This window comes from Oryzias melastigma, linkage group LG17, assembly GCF_002922805.2.
Source record: "Oryzias melastigma strain HK-1 linkage group LG17, ASM292280v2, whole genome shotgun sequence".
Classification (NCBI taxonomy): Eukaryota; Metazoa; Chordata; class Actinopteri; order Beloniformes; family Adrianichthyidae; genus Oryzias; species Oryzias melastigma.
Window position 1 is genome coordinate 15434042 of NC_050528.1, and position 24377 is coordinate 15458418.

At 42.3% G+C, this 24377-nt stretch overlaps 2 protein-coding genes across 6 annotated transcripts in view; both read left to right on the forward strand.

Annotated features, from left to right (window-relative positions):
• The window catches only part of LOC112144307 (tripartite motif-containing protein 16-like), a gene marked incomplete in the record, with an annotated part of 1074856 nt that overhangs the window by 817530 nt on the left and 232949 nt on the right, over nt 1–24377 (forward strand).
• Nucleotides 1–24377, forward strand: part of LOC112144243 (disco-interacting protein 2 homolog C) — a 279772-nt gene that overhangs the window by 79196 nt on the left and 176199 nt on the right. The window contains exon 2 of one of the 5 annotated variants that reach the window (XM_036216276.1): nt 12458–12574. The exons of the other annotated variants lie outside the window; for them this stretch is intronic. The gene's annotated coding sequence lies outside the window, so the exon portion shown is untranslated. The remainder of the gene's footprint in view (nt 1–12457; nt 12575–24377) is intronic. 5 annotated transcript variants of the gene reach the window in all.

A 24377-nucleotide genomic window follows, 5' to 3' on the forward strand; every position in this document is an offset into this window, starting at 1 on the left:
AAAGTCCAAGTCGAGTCTAAAGTCATCAAATTCATGACTCGAGTCTGACTCGAGTCCAAGTCATGTGACTCGAGTCCCCACCTCTGGGAAGTACCACTGGGTTGCAAAAAGGCCAAAGTCCCATTGACTTACATTAAGAAACAGTTATTTCTCACTCATTTTATATGTCAGAATAATCATTCTTCCTCTGCTGCTTTCTGATTAACTTCTTTTTTCTAATACTATTTTTTTTAAAGATTTTTTCCATTATCACAAGTTGTTAGAGTTATAAATTGACCAATCAGATGGCTCAATAAGCGTTTGTGGGTCTGACGTTGTTCGTGTGGGGGGTTTGATTGACAGATGACGGGTAGCCAATGGGAGCAGACTTCATCAATGGGTCCGTGAAGACCTTTTAACACCTACTTTACAATTCAACAATGTACCAATCATTGTCCTACTGTTGTTTTCCTCAATGGAATGTACCGATGCAGCAGTTTAAAACAACAAGAGGAGCATGCTGTCGACATTTTTAGATGAGGATTTACTCTGTAGAAATAGATTTCACTCTGAGGTTATGTGCTTTGGACTTTTTTGTTTGTTTAACGTTCGTTTTTCTTTATTTCTCTGTTTTAATAGTAGCTTATAAATTATAAGTTGCATATATGCGCATTAAAATCACCAACCAAAGTTTCATCTTCGCCGCACTTTTCCAGCTTCAGCCTGAATTAGACGCAGCCGTCTGAGGAGCGCGAGACAAACTTGAAAGGACCTGATCGTATTTTCAAACAGAAAAAAGATCCAGCTGTTCACTTGTTAGGATGGTTATTTATTTTAAATACCGCTGAACGCGCTTCTCACGTGCATCTGATCAGACTGTAACCTGGCAGCGCATGTCAAGAGACGAGTTCCTGCTGCGGCGCGCGCGAGGGGGTCAGCGGCGTCACCCAAATGCTCCTTTTAGCTCGACAAAAAGGAATAAATGTAAGTAAATCCCAAAGGACCGCTGACAGAATCAAATGCTGGAATGGTTCTCCCTCAAAGACTTCAACAATGACTTGTACAATTCTCTCGAGCCGGTGTTATTAAAGTAGAAGCTGTTTACATCCCGCGGTCTCGTGGTCGAGGCGTGGAAAGAGGCAGACGGTTGCAATAAACTCACTCCTGATTGGCGACAGTACTTCCTGTAGATTCCATGACTCCGCTATGACTCACAGAGACTCAGACCAATCGCTAGGGTTGGGTTGCAAATGGCGATATCCGTTTCAGGAAGTGACGGTGAAAGCGGCGCCTTCTTTCGCGAGGAGAGGAAGTAATGCATTTCCAATGGGGGACCTCATTGCTTGCTCAGTCCATTATTTTTACAGTCAATGGAGTAAACTGAAAGCTAAATCTATGTTTTACATGAAAATATTTTGTTATGATTTAAGTTGGAATTGAGGCAATGCCCAAAAAAATCCAACTATTGCAGACTATGAGAAAAGTTTAAGATTCAAACTTAACCATCAACTTTTTCTTCTTTTTCTGGATTATCAAATCAGCTCACACTTTCTTTAAATGCATTCTCCAAGAAAGATGGAACTTTGTTTCAGTTACTCTGGAGAAACTGAAAACGGTCTGGTTTTACTAATGATCATAACAAAGATGGGGGCCCAGCCTGAATTCCCCCCACCTCCATTTAAAGGGACATTTTTAGTGCAAGTGTTTCCAGAATATTTTTTTTAAATCTAACCCTCCAAGCAGAGAGATACAAAGTCCTCCGTCGCAAGGCTAAACTGTGTCGTGCTGAGAAGCGTTTTTCTTCCTGTGGGTGTGAAGTTTACATTTAAATACATAAATATACATAAAGACTTTTTGGTGTAGCGTGACCTTTTCAACGTTATAAAAACTGTTGTTGTTATTTATATTTGAGCGCTGGAAGCTCCCTGCTTAAACTAGCTGACCGGTAATTATTGGTCACGTCATGGAATGAAAGTTACGTCTGAATTATGAGACACCATTTTTTCATAATTCCCCGTTTGAAGGGTTGAATGAAGAGGAAGGGAGAAGGGAAGAATTCTGATTGGGCCAGGTTTTGGCTAGCTTACTCAAACCCAGTTTTATTTTAACCCTTTAACATTGGCAATGTCTGTGGCAATACCTAAAAAACACGGTCTTTGACAGACTGTAGCTCTTTAATCATTCATGTCATTGACGTGAATTCTGACGTGAAGAAAAGAGGCTTTTTGTCTTGGCTCTGCACTGATATGCAACACATTACTAACGTAAAGCGTTGCGTTACGGCGCAAAGCCACTTTTCTCTGCGACAGACTCAGCTGGTTTAGTTTAAGTATTTCACTACTGTAAAGTTTGCATATCAGTGCAAGGCGGCTTTTCTCTGCTTGAGAATCTGCTGGAATTCTGTTAATTGCATTAAAGTTTGAAGATAATCCAAAGAATGCTGATGCTGGAGCCAAAGCTCTGATGTTAAAGGTTAAACTCCTGGTTGTCGCCATCTTGGCAGAATGTGACTTCACCAAACTTCCTGAAAACTGACAGATCTTGACAGCTGTTGGAACACACCAAGTCAGGCTGCTGTGCAATTCTGGCCTACATCAGGGGTGTCCAGAGCCAGGCCTGGAGGGCCGGCCGCCTGCTGGTTTTCCCGAAATCCTGCCTCATCTGCTGCTGATGACTTGGATCAGGTGTTTGGCCAATAAGGAGCTTCAATGGCAGGTTGGTTGGAAAGCGTTTAGGAAGCCGGCCCTCGAGGCCTTGATTTGGACAGCCCTGGTCTAGATGGTTGACCAGTTAAGCAAAACCTCCTCTACCTTTTCACACACTAGCAGGAAGTAAAATGAAATACGGTTAGGTTTATTCAATTCTAGTTTTCAGGCATACAAGAAGTATTAAAAAAATCAACAACACGTGATCTGAAAAAGAAACCAGAGACTCTTGTACTTCCTGAACGATGAACCTGTCAGTTTAGCCTTTTCCATGTAAAATTGTCAAAAAACTTTTATTGACATTTTGAGTAAACCTGTGACCAGATTGATCAGTTGGACAATGATTCGAAGGCGGAGATAAAGCATAGCAAACAGGGAAGAGCATCACACTTGTGTTTATTCTATATTTTCGACTAAATTCACATTTCTTCCTTAATTTCATTAAAGCACTTGAGTCACTATTTCATGCTCCTTTTATCGGACAGTTGACTTTAAGCAATGACATTCCTGTAATAGCAGCCTGTCACAAATGTCAAAAAAAGCTTTTTCTTGGTTGTAAGACCTTAATATTCCAGTTCCGATTCCCAAAGACACCCAGCCTCTTTCCATTCTCTTGTGTTGGTGGTTGGATTAGCTAAATGTCGGAGTATGAGATGAGATCACAAGGCCAGCGACAGTTGGTGTTGAATACAGCTCTCTTTGTTTTACTGAGAGCCCGAGGGTCTTTCTGCGATCACGTCACCAACAGGCTGTGCTGCAGATAACGGGAAATCAGGTGGTCTTCAGGTTGGTGTGTCGACAGCTTCAAGAGGAATTCTACCAAGTACACAAAGATATCCACTGCATTTCCTGCTGCTGTAATGAAGCCCATACTCACAAGTTACAGATAAACTTGAACCTCATTTAAAAGGTGATATTCTTTGTTGCTCAGGAGTGTGTGGACACCCAAACACACTCTGTTGTTGCAGCATTCCAGTCATATGAGCTGCAGCTCTAGCAGTAAGACCCTCAGCTGTGCCTGAAGGTCACAATATACACACACAACACAGACAAACCCACAAAAACGCAGCGTTGTTGCATTAAAATAAGGAGAACACCCCCTCACTCTCATTAGAGTAACTGGGACACTGTTGATTCATATTTAATCCGCTTTCAGACGGTTGTGAAACGGTGTCGCGTGTGTCTGTGTGCTTTTACTTTAGAGGAACTGGCTTGTGAGGAACGAAACCCAAATATTTGACTGCTTCTGTTCTCTGCAGCTTCTGCAGCAGGAGGACACTTTAACGCTTTGATTTGTAAAAGTAGGTGGAATTAAACATGTATTTTATAATCCTGCAGAAGAGTTTAGGCTCATTAAAGTTGAGCTTGGGCTGCATGGTGGCGCAGTGGTTAGCGCTCTTGCCTCACAGCGAGAAGGCCCCGGTTCGAATCCCGGCTGGGACCTTTCTGTGTGGAGTTTGCATGTTCTCCCCGTGCATGCGTGGGTTTTCACCGGGGACTCCGGCTTCCTCCCACCATCCAAAAACATGCTTCATAGGTTCATTGGTGACTCTAAATTGCCCCTAGGTGTGAATGTGAGAGTGAATGTGTGTGAGATTGAGGCCCTGCGACAGACTGGCGACCTGTCCAGGGTGTACCCCGCCTTCACCCATCAGCAGCTGGGTTAGGCTCCGGCACCCCCGCGACCCCAAAAGGGAAGAAGCGGACAAGAAGATGAATGAATGAATGAATAAAGTTGAGCTTTGAGAAAAAAAAGTCTAATAATAATATGGATTTGGTTAAAAACAATCTACTGTATATGCAATGTTTTATTTCTAAAATAATCAAGATGAAATTATTGGGCTGGGTTGATAAAATTGATTAATCGATCTGAATTGATGTAAGCTTAATAGATCAATAATCGATCCATAAAAGTAAAGATTGATTGATAAAGCTAAAGTCTGCTAGCTTGATGCTAACATATAATAGGATTTCCCACAGGACAGCTAATGCTAACGCTCGGTCAACCTAAACATACATTCTGACTACATGAACATCCTTATAAACTCACAGGGAGGAATTTTCCAAACTTTTTTCCTTTTTCTTCTGGAATAAGCTGTAATGCTATACTGCGATCGCCACCTAGTGGCGAATTGACTTGAGTGGATTGAAAGAACAGAAAAAGAGTGGAATCAAATCGATCCAGGCTCTGGTGAACCGTATTGAATTGATTCTGAAAAGTATTGGTGACACCAAGCACTATGAAATTAATTTTAATGTAACAAATGTGAGGTGTTTGAGTTTGACATTTTTTGAGCAAATTAGTCCCTAAAGATACCGATGTGTGTTTTTGAGCTGAAGTCGCTCCTTACCCGCTCTTCTCACAGGTCAGTCTTTACATTTTTTACATGTTTGCACTGAATGTTGGGCATTTTGGAAAAAAAACCCTCTATTTTTCATCCTGTTTTAAAAGCATCACATGTTGAGCTGTGAGTCATCCGGACAGACAGTCTTTACTTTGTTTAACCTTTTACCTTTCACCTCTCTGGGTTTAGGGCTGATTGGATGAAGAATGTTGACGTAAAGCTGAGAGCCGGTCAGGAAGTGAGGTTTCTCTGACTGAGAACTGATGGGCCCAGAGCTGCAGATCTGTTGCTGCTTCTGTTGCTACTTCTTCTGATCAGATGAGTGAAAGTAAAATGTCATTTTCAGAGCGAAGCAACAGTCTGAGTTGAAAAGTGTCAAAGCTTTAATGGAAAATTAAAACTTTTCTTGGTTCTTAAGTTTTGGTGGATTAACTATTCTTTTTGTTTTCATGATTTGTGCTTCTTTTCCACAAAAGTGAGTGAGATGACGGAAATAATCACTTTGTTTTTCCTCTTGGTTAGTGTTAGTACAATAAAATCAAAGTCGGTGCCTGAAACTTTCCTTTCAGCAGCAGTATCCCAATATGAATAAACAGTGCAGAGATAAAGATTTACAAATGGATTACAAGTTTAATCTTATTGGTAATAAAAGTAGATTTAGACTAAAAAGCAGGTAAAAATGTTAAGTGTATTTAATTCAAAGCAAACATGAACTGACTGTTATCTGTGAGCTCCACGGCCTCCCTCCACACTTTGTTAGTTCTTGATTGAATTTGGCATTTAAGGAAGATTTTCCAATCTCTGGCTGGATGAGCTCCAGCTTTCTGTCTCGAGGATTTACCAGAAGAGCCTCAGTTTGAGGCTGTTAGTCTTCATCTCTTGACTCCTTCTGGAACAAGTCCAAGCGCGTTCAGGAGAGCTCCTGGCAGCTCAGCAAAAGCTCTCTGCCAGAGGTCTGAAGCACCTCCAAACAACGGGAGGCAGCTCTGATCTGACGGAGGGAGGAAAACGTCATCTTCCTAATCTGGGCCGTGACGTTTGATACCAGCCAGAGCTCTCTGCAGATCTCAGCTCTGTTTGGTCCTGATTTTGTTTTTTGTTTAAATGAACAAGTTATAAAAAAAGTCTTTTGTAATTATGTTTTATCATTTGAAAAAAGGGCCTTATTAAAATCTGTTTTGGATGCTCTTGTTCTTAACAATTAGCTCTTTTTCCAATTGTTTTTTGGATGAATTCTATTTTTATTAAACCAGGGATTAAAAATCTGATCTAATCTCAGCTGGAAGGTTCTTGATCTACTTGAAAAATTAGGCTTTAAATCCTCCTTCCACATTTAATTTCCTTTGTCATCTCCAGCTCATGAATCCACAGAAAATGAGTTTTTTTTTTTTTTTTTCCTTCTGGTGAAGAAGAATAATGCAGCTTTTCAGGCTCATATTCATTTATGAGCTTGCACTAATGGATCAAACACAAGCAGAGGCTTTTCTTTCTTTCTGGAGACTCATACCCTTATATTGTTTCTGGGATTTGCAGACGTCAGCTCCACTGCATCCTTGATCCGGTCGGTCTGTTGGACAAACGTTAGCAGCTGGTTAAGTCTCAGCAGACGGGTCGGTTATGCTGTCAGAGGGAATTTTCTGCAGACTGCTTTAGTTTTGGTTTTCAGTGCCCTGGACTGGACTTAAGCCTCGAGATCTTACTTTCTTTTGCTGCCTTTTTGTGCTTGAATCATTCATGAGTTGGAGGGAAATGGCTGAACAATGAAAAGGAGCAGAGACTTTCAGAAAGCTGAAGAGTTTGGGTATTGCATCAAATATCTGCATTTATTTCTTTTGAAATTCAAACTTTTCTCTCAAACGGTTTGTTCCTGACCTCATTAAAGACACACTTTCTGTTTTAACATGTTCTTGTGGTATTTTTCTGAAGATGGAGGACATATATTAAGAAGATTAGGCTCAACATTGCATTTCTGAGAATATTTTTTTAAGTCAAATTATTGTGAATCAGGAGCATATGAACAAATGCAGTTTGAAAAGCCTTGTAGTTGTAGTAGAATCGGCAGGCCATAAGCTCGCTGCTCCGCTCCATTCTGATGCATCCTCTTTTAGACAAATAGATCCATGAATTTCTTTGTTTTCCTCGTCTGAGATGGAATCTGGCTCCAAGCTGTATGGCTGCATAGCTCCATTATTACTCGTTAAGTTTTGTTGTACTGCTAATGTTAGGTTGGGGTGTGAGGGGCTGTAAGCTTGCAGGAGAGAGTGTAACTAAACTGCTGATAGGAAGTGGCGGCAGGGTTGCGCTGTCCCGCCCACATTTCAGAGGTGAATTTCTAATGAACTCCTGCTGCTCTGCAAAAACTATGTCTTTACTATGTCTAATAATGTCAGAATTGTAATTAAAAGACGACTGGGAATGCTTTTACAATAGATCTTCTGCTCTTCAAGTTCAGAGAAACAATTAAAGCTCAAGTCTTCCAGCTCTGTCAGAATAATGCCACTCTACAAATGCTGTAGCTTTCATGACAGCCGCCCATTGATGGGAGCAGAGCTGCACAACTGAGGTGCCACTAAACCTGCAGGATCGATGCTCCTCCCCTCTGCTCATCTGATTCATTGAACAGTGAAGCAGCAGCAGCTTTTCCAACCCGAACGCAGGAGAGTTTCCGCCGTGTTCTGGGACTCCTCGCTTCAGGCACCCGGACTGAAGTCTGACAGACGTCGTCATTTAGACGTTTTATTATGCAAATCCCCTCTAAGACTGTGACTCAGTGCTGGATCTCATCTTTTGTGCACTCAGGCGTTCAGTTTTCATCCTTCAGGCTGGTTTTAAATGACAGCCCCACTTTAGGGTATCTTCTCTGTGAAAAGGACGAGTTCCTGATGCAACAAACTGTCCGCTGGTTTGTGTGCAGACAGGCTGCGTACTCACATGACAGACAGTTTACAGTATGTTAATGCAGCAGGATTTTAACGATGCACGTCTAGAAACTAACATTTCTTCAGTCACTGGATTTCTGTCATACTTAAGAAATTGTCAAACTTTTTGCTCAGTTCTTTTTTTTTTATAATATATATTGTTTTATTTTATTTTGAGAAAGATGACCAATTCTCCCCAGCAGGAAAGTTTTATTCAAATGTGACATTTCTCAAAAGAGCATCAGCGACCGTAGGGTTAAAAGGGCGGGCTGATCTTCACCGTCTTCACGCAGCCGAACCTTCAGCTGCAGTCAAGCGCTCACGGTCTGTGTCCACAAGACATTTACGGTATTTGAGGGCTCAAACTGACAAAACGACCGCCCATTATGCCTCTGCTGGTTGAAATACGATTACAGCAGAGATGCATGTGAAGATTTAGAGAGCAGGAGTCAGCAGATAGATAACAGCATCTGGTTTTTAAAAGCAAAAAAATGCACTGCATCAAGGAAGCAATAACTAATACATCCAAAATATGAAAGCAATTTATAAACATTACGTTTTTCACAATAAACTTCCTTTTAATTTTTTTACAAGCACCTTATTTTGAAAATTCCTTTAGAGAAAGGAGAAAAACTTTATTAGATAAATATCTCGTCTTTTTTGTGCATTGTGTCACTTTAAGTCAAAAGGAAAAATCTGTACTGGCATTTACAAAGTAGGAAACTAAAGTTGTCTGATAAAAGTAATTCCATTCTCTTTCTATTATAGAAAAACCAATCCCAAACAATAAAACGTTTTTGATTAAAGGATCCTTCACAGCACTTTAAAAAGCCAAAATTGTGTGAAGAATCCTAAATAAATGCGGGAACTCCTTCTGACAAGGCTTGTCTAAATCTCTTAAGATGTTTGGCACGGCGGTGGGGGTAGTGGTCTGGGCTCATGAATGTACCAGAGGCTCAGTGGAGCCAAACCTTCATCAGATAATTTACCAACATACACTTTTCCTTTATTTTCTCAGTAATGTGAAACTTTCTACATCCAATTATCCTCATTTCTTCCTAATGAGCTTGTGATTAACTCCCGTCTGACACCTGAATCCTCCTGTCCTTTACAACTTTTTAGTCTCCGCATCTCCCCTCAGTGCACGCAATGCTTCAACGTGCGTGTTTGTGTGAGGAGATGATGGTAAATGCCACTTTCAGGGTGCTGCAGCGTAATCAGCCCTGACATTTTGGTGTGCAGAGAGCCGCTGCTGTTACCGAGCTGTGACCATCATCGACTCTGACAGAACAAACCGGTGAACCCCGCCAGGTGGCGAGGGAGGGAGGAGGCGTCTTTATAAACAAATACATATAACGATGAATTCTTCTGCTGCTCCATTCATTATCATGTCCATGTTTTCTCTGATTTCTTGTGCTCAAACTCTCCTCCGATTTGTAAACTTCATCCTCTTTCTCGCTGTCATGTCGCTGCAGTTTTTCTGAGTTGCATGCTCATGCTTTTGGCCTTCATTCCTGGTGTTCTCTCCGGGTTATATGATGATCCCCTCTGTTCTCTGCCCTCTAACAGCTTCGACTTTGCGGTCTGTGAGTGGGGGGGTTGGGATGGGGGAGGGGGGTGCTGGGATCATGTTGCCAGTGTGGCCAGTTTGCCGTGACTTTGCAGTTGTTGGTGGGTCAGAGAAGAAGAATCTCCTCACCGACACATTTTCAGCTGCCTGGTTTTTTACATAATCATCCTGGAATGCGCACGAACCTCAGGCTGACTGTGCACGTGTGTTCTCAGGCAGAGTGGGCTTGGGGTTCAGATCCATTTGCGTCCCAGATGCAGACTTCGTGGAAGTGAACATCTGATATTAATAGAAGTGTGAGGGCGTCACTGTAATCCCACATGGCAGCGGCATTCCTCCACTCTTATGTCAGCTCACTCTTTCCAGAACCGGGCCTGGTTGAGCTGCTCACTCTCTTAACTCTGCTTGACCACCCGCTCATTCATATAAATGGATGAGTGAACGGTTTAACACAGACCCTTCTCAGGGACGGAGCAGTTTCCTCCAGCTGGACGAGATGTAGAACAATCATCAACATGAACAAATCTGCTGCCCTCTGTGCCTGATCTTCAGGGAGGGATTGTGGGGTCAAAGTATGAGCAGGGGCCCTCTCAGAACGGTCCAGGACAGATGATCTCTTTCCTGAGTCAGCGTTTGTATAATATGAATCTGCCTAAACCAATAAGGTTCTAAAAGTATGATTGAGGAAATAAAGTGCTGTTTATTTCCAACATTGCTAAATGAAGCTTCTCCAGTACTAGTGGTTGGAGTTTAAGTGGAAAAAGAAAAGGTAGGACACAGAACTACGTTTGCTCATCAATAATTAATTAAAAGTCATCTTGTCAGCATTTTAGATCCATACAAGTATCACCAAATAAAATATCGCAATGTTTTGCCAAATCGATTTCCCTTTACTATCCCTACTAAATATTTGTTGTTGGATGTGCATCACATGCCTGGTGTGAATGCAGGTTTAGGTGTGGTTAGGGCTGGACGATATGGCAAAAAAAGAAAATCACGATGTTTTAAATTTTATTTCACAATTTCAACTTTTTCACGATTTCTTTAAAATAAATTCAAATTGCCAAAAAAAGGAATTATAATGATTTTAGTTTAAAGAAGTAAACACATCTTTGACAAATATTTCTATTTATTCAAATTTTAATTTCAAATGTATTAAAAGTAGGGGTGTAACGGATCACAAAATTCACGGTTCGGATTGTGTCACGGCTTTAGGGTCACAGTTCGAATCATTTTTCTGATCAGTAAAAATAAAAAAAACGACAAGATAAAAGCTAAATATATTTTTTAAATGCTTCAAATTAAATATTCAATAAGCATATGAAGTACTTTACACACAATATTTAGATCATCAAAACATTTGGTCATTGAGGCCTATTTGTTAAACAAAACATATTTAAACTTTGAACACAAACAACTTGCTAAAACATATAGTTCTGATTACATTTACATGTTTTTAAGACCAAATCTACAAAAACTGAGAGAAAAGAATGCTTAAAAATAGTGTGGAAAATACCAAATCTATCTAGAGTTCCCCTTAAAATACAAATGTTCTCGTCCCACCCCCCTAATGTTCAAATTAAATCATGAATAAAACAGTTAAAATTATTATTTTTTTTGTATTAATTGTTTTATTGAAACCAACTATAGGAACATTTAAATATTTAAAATAATAATAATATCTGTCAAACGTGACACTCCCGTGCTCGCTTTTCCTAGTGATTTTTGGTCTCATTGGCTTGCCGTACAATCGTCCCCTGATGGCACCGACGAGTCCGTTACGGAGCGTCTTTCTCCTGTGCGGGACAGCTGCTGCTGCTCATTGGGAGGTTCTTTGAATCCAGAAATGGAAACGTGTACCGCTGCTTTTAGTCAGCTCTTAAAATTAAATAAACCTGATATTTACTGATCCATGTCCTTCATTATAAAGTTGAGAAAAACTTTTGACGGAAGCTCCTCCCACACGCGGCAGGAGCTTCAGGTGAACAGACTTTAAGATAACTGTGAAGAAGTTACTTAAGGAATTGTTAAAACAAAGACGGATTTGCATGAATTGGACACGAACTCCATTCGATGAGAACGGACACCTGATTATGCTAGCGCGAGGTGCGCGCGTAGGGTGTGGGGTGGTCTGCGGTGCACACGTGTCAGTCAACAAGCTTTTGCCTTCTCGCTGTTGCAGCTTTTTGTAGAAGATCGTGATAAAACCATCTCTCAAAATGACACATCAGCTTTGGAGATCGTAGACGGTTTTATATCATCATGTCGCCCACTCCTAGGTGTGGTGGAGCTCTGCTCCTTAAGAGAGGATGGAAGGAAGGCAGCTCAGCTCTCATCCACAGTCCTCTCAGTCAACCTGCCCCTGCAAACCCTGAACTTTTCTTCCTGTTTGGAAAACTCCATCTAACAAAGATCTCTGACCAACTTGCTCATGAAGTCTTTAATCAAATGCATTTTCTCTTAATCATAAACATCTTTCTACCCCTCTCTGACCAACTCTGTTTGATGGAGTGAACTTAAGCGCAGACATTTGTCTTTTGATGCTCTCTGAATCCACAGCCACACATCCACAGTTTGTTTTAAACTGTTTTGTGCTAGTCTCAGAATGAAACCTGTTTTTGTAATCCTGGACTGTAAATCTGACTAAATCTGTAGATTGAGTGAGCAAGATGAATGAAGGAGCACCTCAGCTCTAAATTGATCCGATCGGTGGGCGTAGAACGTGGTTCTGTTTTCCCTGCAGGTGTGAACTGCTTGTGTGCATCTGCTTCCCATGATTTGCATTCTGATCTTTGGTTTGTGCACTTTATTTTATTGTTGTGAGTTGATTTGAATGAAGCAGAGCGACAGTTCAGCCTGCAGGTCTGAGTCTTCTTGATTCTGGTTTCTGAAGGGTGTGTTCATGGGACTGGACTCCTGACTGCTCCTGTCTGGCTGCAGGGTTCTGGATGCTGGCAGAAGCTAGAACATGTGACCCAGCGACCCGTCAGAGCTGGTTCTGTTCTTCCAGCAGCCTGCGGGAGTGAAACATCCCACAGCCAAGAACAGAAGAGAACTGTGAGTTATAACTCAATAACAAGACCACCAAACAGATGGACGACAAACAGCGCTGGCTTTGTCCTCACAGAGTTCAATTCACTTCAGTAACATAAAGATGAGTACCTTTTCTAGATTGCTGTTTGGCTCAGGACTTGGTTGCGGATCCATTTTAAACTGGGTAGATCATCTTCAACACCCACCAGCGGAACCAGAATCCATGCTCTGTTTTCGACTGCTGTCAGGATCATCTCTGCTGCAGTTGTTGGTTGGCATGGCGACACCACTAATGTTTCTGAGTGTTTTTGCTTGGGTTCTGCTGGCTAAACCTCTGCAGAGTCTCAGAGATGACAGAGCCTAGACCTGAGCACTGAGGGCTTGCCCAGCTTTACAGAGGAACTAGTGCTGGAGTTCAGCATCAGACAGACTCTCTGGCGTCGTGTTCTTCTCCTCATTTTACCAGTGAATCCTCTGCATCGTTGGGGATTCACTTTAGTTTCTGTTTTACCAGTGCAGAGGACTTTAAGCTGTTGTTAGAGAGCAGCTCGGTGCTGCACTGCTATTCCTCGCGTCATTGTTCAAAGTTTGAAGCAGGACCCAAAGCTTGTAGTTTTTAAGAATTTTAATGATCATTTTGATTGATGGAACTCTGTCATTTTTAAACTCAAAATTCTTTCCTCTATTTTCATTTTTGAACATCATTTGTACCATCTGCTTCATTTAAACATTGTAGCTGGTAATTAAATGCAACTGGTTGGAAATCGGCATGTTAACAACTGCTGCGCGCTGATAATCACGGAAACCTGGCTTCAACCGGACAGCTCGAGGGCCGCACTCTGCTTTGTGGAGACAGAACGCAGGACCTCGGTAAAAGCAGAGGAGGGGGGCTCTGTGTTTTCGTGCATCATAACTGGAGTCCCAACGGGACGATTATCGACCAACACTGTTCCCCTGATGTGGAGTACATGTCCGTTAGATGTCGGCCCTTTTTTCTACCGAGAGAGATGAGTGTTGTGATCATCACGGCCGTGTACATCCCGCCAGACGCGAAAGTAAACACGCGCTCTCTCTCCTGCTGAACGCCGTTAACAAACAACAGCAGGCTCACCCTGACGGCGTTCATCACTATCGGACCATCTTTCCCTCCTGCTCTTCCCCGCCTACACTCCCCGCAGACGTCAGTCAAGGCCCACCACAAAGACCATCACAACGTGGCCTAATGATGCTCTGCCCATGCTGCAGGACTACTTCCTGGAAACGGACTGGAATTTGTTTCACCAACAAGAGCTGGAGTCACTCACAGGAACAGTGCTGGGCTACATACAGTTCTGCATTGGGAATGTGACGGTGGAAAAAACTATTCGGGTTTTCCCCAACCAGAAACCCTGGATGACCAGCCAAGTCCGCACACTCCTCAGAGCGCGCAACACCGCCTTCAGGTCAGGCGATAGAACACTATACAGTGCTGCTCGTGCTGACCTGAGAAGAGGAATTAAGAAAGCCAAAGCAGACCACATGATGCGTATCGAGTCCAACCTCTCAAGCAACGACACACGAGAAGTATGGCGAGGCATCCATGACATCATCAACTTCAGAGGCTGTGAGGTGTCTTCAGCAGCTCCAGATGCTGCACAGGCAGAGGAGCTGAACTGCTTCTTTGCTCGCTATGGACTCCCACAACAACACCCCCTCTGGCATCCCTCCCCCCACATGCAACTGGATCAACAACTTCCTTTCAGACCGCTCCACCTCTACTCCACCCGCACACTCAGCATCAGCTCTCCTTAGGGCTGTGTGCTGAGACCTCTGCTGTTCTGCCTCTACAAATATGACTGCAGTCCAGACCACCTCAGTAACGGGATCATCAAATTTGCCGACTACACCACAGTGGTTGGACTTATCTCCAGAGGGGAGGAGTCAACCTATAGAGAAGAGGTCTTTAAGCTGACAACCTGGTCTTCAGAAAACAACCTCACTCTGAACGCCAAGAAGACCGGGGAGGTCATCATCGACTTCAGGAAGCAAAGCACCGACCCCGCCCCCCTCCACATCAACTGTGAGCTCGTAGAGAGGGTCCACACCATCAGGTTCCTCGGCGTCCTCATCTCTGCAGACCTCTCTTGAACAGCCAACATCTCAGCTGTCATCAAAAAGTGTCTACACTTCCTTAGGGTCCTCAGGAAGAACCGCCTCTGCTCCAACCTGCTGCTGACCTTCTACCAATCACCCATCCAGAGCCTGCTCACGTATTGCATTACAGTATGGTTTGGCAGCTGCACCGTCGTGGACAAGAAGAGGCTGCAGACAGTGGTACAAACAGCACAGAAGATCATAGGATGCCCCCTCCCCACCTTGACTGACATTTATTCTGCACGCTGCCTCAGCAGAGCTCAAAACATCATCAAGGACCGTTCACACCCCGGATCTGACTTATTTCCCCTGATGCCCTCCGGAAGACGTCACAGAGGCATCAGAACAAAAACCATCAGACTAAAAAACAGCTTCTTGCCAACGGCCGTATCCATTCTGAACTCCAGATCTCATAGATGACTCATTTGCACAATGTATATGTTTATATATGTATATATTGTCTATGTACATTTGCACATTTATATCCGTCTTGCACATGTATATTTGGCTATTTAAATTGCACATTTTTTGTACATATTGTTTGTTTTACATACTTTATATTTTATACTATCTCTCGCCTTTATTCTTGCACTGAAATGGCTGCTCCAATTTCCTTGTCTTGTGACAATGACAAAGGCCTATCTATCTATGTGTCTGTCTGTCCGTCCATCCGTCTAATCTATCTAAATCAGGGGTCACCAACACGCCGCCCTCAGGACTCTTCTAAAAATAGTACAACTCACTTGTGAACTGCTCAAAAATTAAATTTTATTGTGATGCTATTTTTTGAAATCACACTTGCCTTTACAAAGAAAAAAAATGAAAACATTATAAACATTATTATTTTTATAAATTATTTTCTCGTTATAACGAGATGATAAATAGCGTCTCCTTCTCCCTTTCCTGCATGGAGACACCAAGACTTTACCTGTTTTAAGATTCTTTATTTTGTGGTTAACAACAAAAACAATAGAAGAAAACACTCCACAAAATCTGTTTTTGGTCAATTCTTTCACCTATTAGTGGAACTGCTCTCCTCAGACGCCTGAGTGAACCAGCCCCGTCCCTTTATTTCCCCCAAACCACCTGCTGTCACAATAACTCTGAAATTGGATTTTTGACAATTAGTTATCTTTAATGGAAACAATTTCTAAAAAAAAAAAAAAAAAAACTCGCATTTTTCGAAAAAAAAGTTTTTGCGCGTAGAGAAGCTGGTTTTGGGGGCGTATTGAAATAGATGGACATTTTTCTCAAAACTGTAATAGAAATTGACTTTTTCTGATTAAATGCGCTTCTGAAGTGTCAGTCCGAGTACAGCACAGCAGGCGCCACGAGACATCCCACTAATCATCCATCTCCTCTGTAAAATCAATAACTAACATTTCGTACTCACTTCATCTGCAGCCGTACTTCTGCAGCCTGAATACGATGCAGAAGTCTCCTTTGAGGATCAGCGCGAGTGCAGTGACAAACTTCAATGGATCTCGTCGTGTTTTCAAAAAGAAAAATGTTCCAGCTGCTTACTTGTTCTGGACATTCTTTTAAATACCTGTGACGAAGAGGCTGAGACATTTGGATCCATGTGCAACTGATTTAATGAACAAGGGCAAGACATACACGTAGTCAGAGTCCAGGCGTGGGTCGAGGTAGGAGGCAGGCAGGAAACCGAGGAGACAGGCAGAGATCAAAAACACGGAGAATCACACAGAGAAGGTATACTAAGACTGTAAGAGTACCAAACAAGACTTCGCACTCAGCAGAGGTTGAAGGGTGACATATATACAGGGTGGTGATAAGAAACACCTGAGGAAGGCTTGCACCAGAGAGAGATGGATCATGGGAGATGTAGTAGAGGAAGGGAACAGGGCTTGTTAATATTAAGGCGAGAGCTCCCTCTGGTGGTTAGAGGTAGAAATAGAGGGCTCAACTCTGACAATACCACTGAACAGACTTCTCACTTGCATCTGAGACTGTCAATGGACTCACTGTACAAGCCAGCGCGGCATGCGCGCGTCACAATGCTTTGACGTCACCCAAATCCTCCCTTTTTAGTGGATCAAATGAAAAAGCACACACATCGCCGTGTTTTTAATGACTTATGGCGTGAGTTGGTTTGTGTTTTATCACATTATTATGAAACCTTGTCAATGCAACACTGTGTTTTTCCTAAATTCCTAGAATTTGGTTAAAGTCTCAAGTGTAATGGAAACAGAACCCAGGGCTGCTGAGTGTTTCTGCATGGTGCGTTCACTGAGCACCGGATATCGGAAGTAGAACGAAACAGTTTATCAGAGAAAACATAGAACACTGGCACTGATCTGTATATAATCGATTGATTAAATAGTGTCGACGTTTTCTCTGAAAAACTGATTTGTTTTGCTGCGGGTTGTTTAAAAATGACAAAGTTTAGTGGACTGAGTTGGGCCGAGTGGCTGTTCGCTTATGTCCAGAGGTCAGTGAACGCACCATGTTCAGATTCTTGTCTGCTGTGGGACCTGTCAATCAACCTGTTCGGAGGTTTAAGGAAAATAAAGGGACGGGTGCATTAGACTGAGCTAGAGCGTTTGAGGAGCGTGGATCCACTAAAAATAGTTATGATTAATTCATTAATAATCAATTCATTAAAGTTATAATTTTGTTAAAAACATTGCATTTGGTCATTATACCACAAAATGTGACAAGATTTGTTGAGATTAATAAAGTTCTGAATATTGATATTTGTTTCCTAGCTTGTTGTCATTATTGATAACTATGGTGAGAAATCAGTGTCTTTACATAGAGGAGGATCATAATAGAATAGAATAGAATAGAATAGAATAGCAATACTTTATTCATCCCAGGCTGGGAAATTAGGCTGTTGCAGCATTAGGCATATACAGAAGATATTATCATTTAGAGAAAAAAGCAATATTTACAAAAAATAAGGAAAATAATATACGATAAAAAACAAAAGCAAATTGTGCAAATTGTAATGCGCAGACTATAATAAAAGGGAGTGTGCAAATTGAGGCAGTAATGAACAGAGTCATGTAAAAAGTCTGTTGGTGTGTTATCTGTTACAGAGCGATGAGGAGTTATACAATCTTATTGCATGTGGAATAAATGATTTCTTGTAGCGGTCCCTGGAACAGCGGAGTTGTCTGAGCCTTTTGGAGAAGGCGCTCTGTTGTTTGTCCAGAACTGGGTGGAGAGGGTGGTCTGGGTTATCCATGATGGATAGCAGCTTGTTGAGGGTCCTCCTCTCCACCACAGCTTCAAAGGTGTCCTGCTTGCAGCCGATGATGGAGCCAGCCTTTCTTGTGAGTTTGTTCAGCCTGTTGGTGTCCCCTGCAGTGATGCTACCCCCCCAGCAGACCACAGAGAAGAACAGGGTGCTGGCTACCACAGACTGGTAGAAGATCTCCAGCATTTTGCTGCATACATTGAAGGACCTCAGCTTCCTTAGGAAGTACAGTCTGCTGCAGGTCTTCTTGTTGGTCCTCCAGCTCAGCTTGTTGTCGATGGTCACACCCAGGTACTTGTTCTCCTCCACTGTCTTAACGTCCTTACCCAGGATGCTAAGGGGCTGCGCTGTAGTACTCTTCTTTCTGAAGTCGATGACCATCTCTCTGGTTTTATCGACATTCAGCAGCAGCTGATTTTCTCCAGACCACTCCACAAATCTGTCCACCAGCCCCCTGTACTCCTCCTCCTCCTGTCCTCCGCTTATACACCCAACAACTGCAGAGTCATCAGAAAACTTCTGTAAGTGGCATGACTCTGAGTTGTACTGAAAATCAGCGGTGTACAAGGTGAACAGGAAAGGTGAGAGCACAGTTCCCTGTGGGGCTCCCACACCACTCATCACCACATCAGACAGGACACTGCCCAGCTGGACAAACTGTGGCCTGTCTGTCAGGTAATCAGTGATCCAGGAGACAGTGGACCCACCAGCATCCATCAGCCGCAGTTTCTCACCCAGTAATGGAGGCTGAATGGTGTTGAAGGCACTAGAGAAATCAAAGAATGTGATTCTCACCATGCCTCCACCACCATCCAGGTGTGAGTGAGCTCGCTGCAGCAGATAGATGACAGCGTCATCCACCCCCATACGAGGCTGGTAGGCAAACTGCAGAGGGTCCAGAGAAGATCTCACCTGCGGCCTCAGGTGGGCCAGCACCAGCCTTTCTAGCACCTTCATGATATGTGATGTGAGGGCCACTGGACGGTAGTCACTGATGCCAGATGGAGATGACTTCTTGGGCACAGGAACGAGGCAGGAGGTCTTCCAGAGGAGGGGCACCCTCTCCTGGCTGAGGCTGAGGTTGAAGAGATGCTGGAGGACTGCAGACAGCTGACTGGCACAGGTCTTCAGAGTCCTGGAGCTTATTCCATCAGGGCCTGCAGCTTTGTGTTGTTTAAGCTTCTCCAGCTGACTCCTCACCTGGCTGGTCGTCACCTTCAGGCCGGGGGGAAGGGGTGTAGTGCTGGGTGTGTCCAGTGGGGGAGGGGTGGTGAGCTGTATCAGTGATGTCTCGGTAAGTGGGCTCATCATCAGCGGGGGAGGAGGGGAGAGTAGAGGAGGCATTGGAGGCGGGGGGTAGGTGAGGGAGGTGGGGGAGGGTCGGAGGAGACCGGGGCGTCCAGAGAGCTAAACCTGTTGAAGTAGATGTTTAGCTCGTCAGCTCTCTCTTTGTTTCCCTCCGTCAGCCGTCCTTTCCCTCCACATCCTGTGTTCTCCTTCATTCCAGACCACACCTCCCTCATGTTGTTCTGCTGGAGTTTGGATTCCAGCTTCCTCTTGTACGAGTCTTTACTCTCCCTCAGCTTGTCTCGTAGAAGATGCTGCACCCTCCTCAGCTCCTCCTTGTCCCCAGACCTGAAGGCTTTCTTCTTCTTGTTCAGAAGACTCTTCAGGTCACTGGTGATCCATGGCTTGTTGTTTGGAAAACAACGGACCATTTTGGTGGGCATGACCGAGTCCTCACAGAATTTGATGTACTCTGTGATACATTCCGTGATGGTATTGATGTCATCCCCATGTGGCTGGCAGAGAGCATCCCAGTCGGTGGACTCAAAACAGTCCTGAAGGGCGTCCTCAGCCTCCTGTGTCCATTTCCTCACCCTCCTTGTGGACACAGGCTGCCGGCGGGCAACAGGAACGTACTTTGGTGTGAGCAGGACCAGGTTATGATCTGACCTGCCGAGTGGGGGAAGTGCAGTGGTGCTGTAGGCATTTGGAGCATTAGCATAAAGCAGGTCCATTATTAATAATGTAGAACTAAAGGCAAACTAAGCAAATTTTTTATATCAAACTGGTAGCCCATCATATGACTAGGTACCCATGAAGTAGCCCTCAATTTCAAAAAGGTTGATGACCCCTGATCTAAATCCTGCCGGCATCTCCAATCAAACCATACCTTGGTTTGTTGACTATCCCAGTCAACATAAATATCTGGCTTAATTTCTCTTGCTCGTGAGATCAAAAAGGTGTACCACAGGGCTTGGTTCTAGGTCCCATTCTGCTTAACAACTGCTGTGCTGCTGTCTTCTTGGCCAGGTCAACCTTAAAAAAAGGGATCCTGATCTCAATGGGGTTCATCTGATTAAATAATGGTTAAATAAATAAACAAATAAATACACATGTTCTTGAGGTCTTTTGCGTTGCTTCTGTACAAAAAAAAAGTAATTTGAAGTTTGGACCTTTTTAGGCTTAAATTCCTTGAACTTTTCATGTCTATCCAGATGCATCAAAGCAGGGAGACTAAATTAGTTTTTGTGAGTAAATTTACTTTCTTCAAAACAGGATAGTCTATCTAAGGTCCTCTTTCTAAGGAAAGCATAACAACTGGGAAGTCAGTTTGAAATATTGTTCCCAATAAAGTATAGTAATAAGATCCAAAGACTGTCCCAGCTGGAATGTAAGGATAAGATCATCTGGTGAAAAGATCAAACACATCAAACCTGCTTATTCACTGTTTATTCACACACATTTTTAACATTTATGTTCTGTTAATTGTTCCAGAGTTTAATCTCTTTCTAAAAATATGTGCTTTTTAAAGAGAGCTGAACTTTTGCCATCTATTCTAACATTTTAAAAAATCAAACAAATCTTAGAAGCTAGATTATTGAATCAAATAAAAATTAGACAAGTTGCTGACACCAGGGTATTACTGGATAACTTGGATAAATACAATGGGTTTGTCAGACTCGGGGGACATTTTGGCTCAGTCTTTGTGCACTTTGTTGATTTTATCCCCCAAAGAAAACACACGTATCAGTGTATCATAATTGAGTGTGTGCTAATTCCCTCTCTGGTGGCCTAAGCAGGAGATATGCACGCCAGAGTGCCCATAATTACTCTCAGATTCATATTTTTTAATTAAACCGCCTTAGATGGAGCTATGATGGATGTGTCATTTGTAAAAGGAGAGTTTCCCGCCCAGTGAATCTTCATGGAAAGCATTTTATTAAGCCACAGCGTGGATGTGAGTCTGCTGTGTCACTGAGTCCTGTGTTTGATGAGCATTTTTCTGAGGTTTATCACAATAATTGCATAACCTCAACATACTAGAAGGTTTTTCCTATTTCAAGCTGGACTGATGCACCATTGAGCCTGAGGAATGGCTGTTTCTCGTGACTGAAGACGCCGTTTTTGGACTGAATGCAGCCGGTTTATGGTCAGTCTTGATGTGTTTTTTAAAGGCTTAAAACTGTAGTAGCGTAGTTGAAAACGTCGTTAAAACAGGTCAGTAGCTCAGTGCAAGTGGAAAAATTTCAAGTGGAACCTTTGTCTTTCAGAGAATATGAAAAGAACTTTTCCAAAATGTTTAAAGGAAACAAAGGATCCATTCACATTGGGATGTGTGACCAGTCTGTTTTTTGAACAGTCTAGATGAGAAGCTGGTCTGTTTAGATCAACAGAAGCTCAAGTCTCAAGACTTTGTGTAGAAACTAAATATATTGTTGTGCTCTTTAATGTATGATAATGGAGGGCTGGTTAAACAGCACACGATGTTTAAATCGCTGTACTCAACAGCGCCCCCTACAAACACAGTCTTCTGTCATTTATCGTGAGGGTTGCATTCCATAAATAAACTGTGATAGAATCTAACAAGCAGGGGTATAGATGTTTTAAGGCCGTAAAATTCCTCTCTACCTCAGACAAACATGAACACTTTTACGCTTGTCTTATTTAAGCTGTCAAAGTTCAAGCCTTCGTAGAAAAATAAATCCAGTATTAAGGCTTCATGATATTAGAAAAATGTATTTGTAAACAATATTGCAGTGACAATATGACTTGCGATACATGACCTTGTAGCAAAACAACTAATACATAATTTCAATTTCACTGCATCGGTTTTATTTAAATAGATTCAACAGAACTTAAATGAGGTACATAAGAAGCGAATATCTAACATAAAAGAGGTCCCTCCGATTTGTCCAATGCAAAAAAGGCTATTTTTGATTTGATAAATCGGTCAAGCTGTCCTAAGATTGTTTTTGCATGTGTAAACATTAAAGGTGACAGTTTATCGCATTTGAAGCCTTCTTTTTCAATACGTGTGTTGCACAGGCTGATATTGCAATGACGATGAATTTGCAACGTATTGTGTAGGCATATCTAGGATTATAGGATGAAAACAAAGATCCAATCACGAGACACAGCACTGAGGAGATGAATTGACAAGGTCAAGAACCAGTCTTGATGTAGGAGACACTGTTAAAAAAGTAATAAAAGAAAATAAAAAGAAAATATGAAAATGAACCTAATAAACAATGAGACTGTGATATACCAAGGGGACTCCACTGAATGAAAATGTTACAGGTGGTTTTGTCTGCATCCTTTCCTGTGTGCAGCATCTGTGAAAGTTCATGCAGTAGTGTCAGTGTTTCTGCCTGACACACAGAGACTACACAAAGAAATGATACTGCAGCACACAGGCAAGAAATCAAACCCAGAATAAAGTCATTGTGTCGTTGCTCATGCTTCACACAGACCTTTGAAGCTGCTCATTATGCTGCACCAGAATGAAGGTTGCATTGTTCAAATTTATTTATGAATTAGTATCTTTAAATTGATTTGTTGTATATATATATATATATATATATATATATATATTTTTTATCTTTTTCATTCATTTTTATGGCCCGCAGCAGTCTACTGACTGCAAGGACCATATTGTTTTTGCTTTAACATTCTATCTTTCTGCGCCTTTGAGCCAAAATTTCACCCCCGCCACATGAACGAAAAGTACCTCAAAATTTTATCACACCTAGGGAAAATTGAAAATGAATTTTTGGCATGTTGCGCGTGACCCCGCCCAAAACGATGACATTACGGCGAGCGTTTCCGTAAAAAAAATGAATGGGCCGAAAGTTGATTATGGGGCAAAAAAAAAAATATTTCGAAATGCGCAAACGAAAGCCCATGCCACGTGTCGGGGATAAGCCCTGGAACATTTGAAATCATTATGGGATTTGCGCCGAAATCAGAAAAATGGCGATTTTCACGTTTTTCAACAATATGGGAAAACTGAACTTTTGTTTGTCCGATTTTCACGAAACTTCAGAATTAGGTCCTCAGCGCGAGTCTACAACGACCCTGGAAGTTTCATTGACCTTTGACCTTGGGAAGACGCCGCCATTTTGAAAAGTTGAAAAAAAGCACTTTTACTCAAAGCTACAAAAAGAAATACCTCCTAGGGGGTTATATCAATTGTTATGTCACATCACTGGCCATAAATGGGAATGTACTGTGAGAAAAATGTTGGAATTAGAAGTTGTAGAATTTGAATGGCGTGCGCGTGGCGAGGTCGCAACCGCCACGGTTTTAGCTAGCTCGCACATATTTTGGCCGATTTGCGCAAAACGGGTATTCGCGCGTGCGGAGGCTCAAGCTGAACGAAACGACGTAACTTTCGAAACCGTAATGCGTAAAATGCGGCCCTGGTACGCAAAAAAACCGTTGCGAAAAAAACTGCTGACTCAGCAAAATAAAAAAAAAGTTCGCAATTCGTGAACGAAACCAACGTAGCCTTATTGGATATATTCATGGCTAAATTTTAGATTATTATGGGATGGCTCCACGACCTACCACTTGGCGGCCATTTTGTTTCGAAATCTGACATTTTGTGAATTTTACAAAGTTAGAACGTAGCTTTCGTTAGTCCGATTTTTACGAAATTTGACCCACATGCCACTGGCGTTAGTCTTCAACGACCCCTAAAGTTTCGTTGACCTTTGACCTTGGGAAGGGCCGCCATCTTGATTTGTCCAAAAAAACCACTGTTAGCACCAGTTTCAAACAAATATAACTTTTAGAGATATTTATCAAACATTTCCAAACGCTTTTGGTATCATTGGGAAGCTTTTGGGATAAAATATATGGTATTACAAGCTATAGATTTTGAACGGCGTGCGCGTGGCGAGCTCGCAAATGTGGTGTAGTGTTAATACACGCTCATATTTCAATGCATTGCAATGAGATTTTAATATGTTGATCCCAGGCTTAAGCTTTAACAGGTATAATATCATAGAATATGACCATATAAGGAATGTGGGCGTGGTTAGCAAATAACATCAGTTGCTAAGGAGATCCAAAGATGTACTTTGGCCGATTCTTGCGAAACTAACATCAATCTGTTCGGTGACCTCGGGCGAACAAAACATAAAATGGTTGCTATGGAGATAACACTAACAGAAAAGCCGCCAT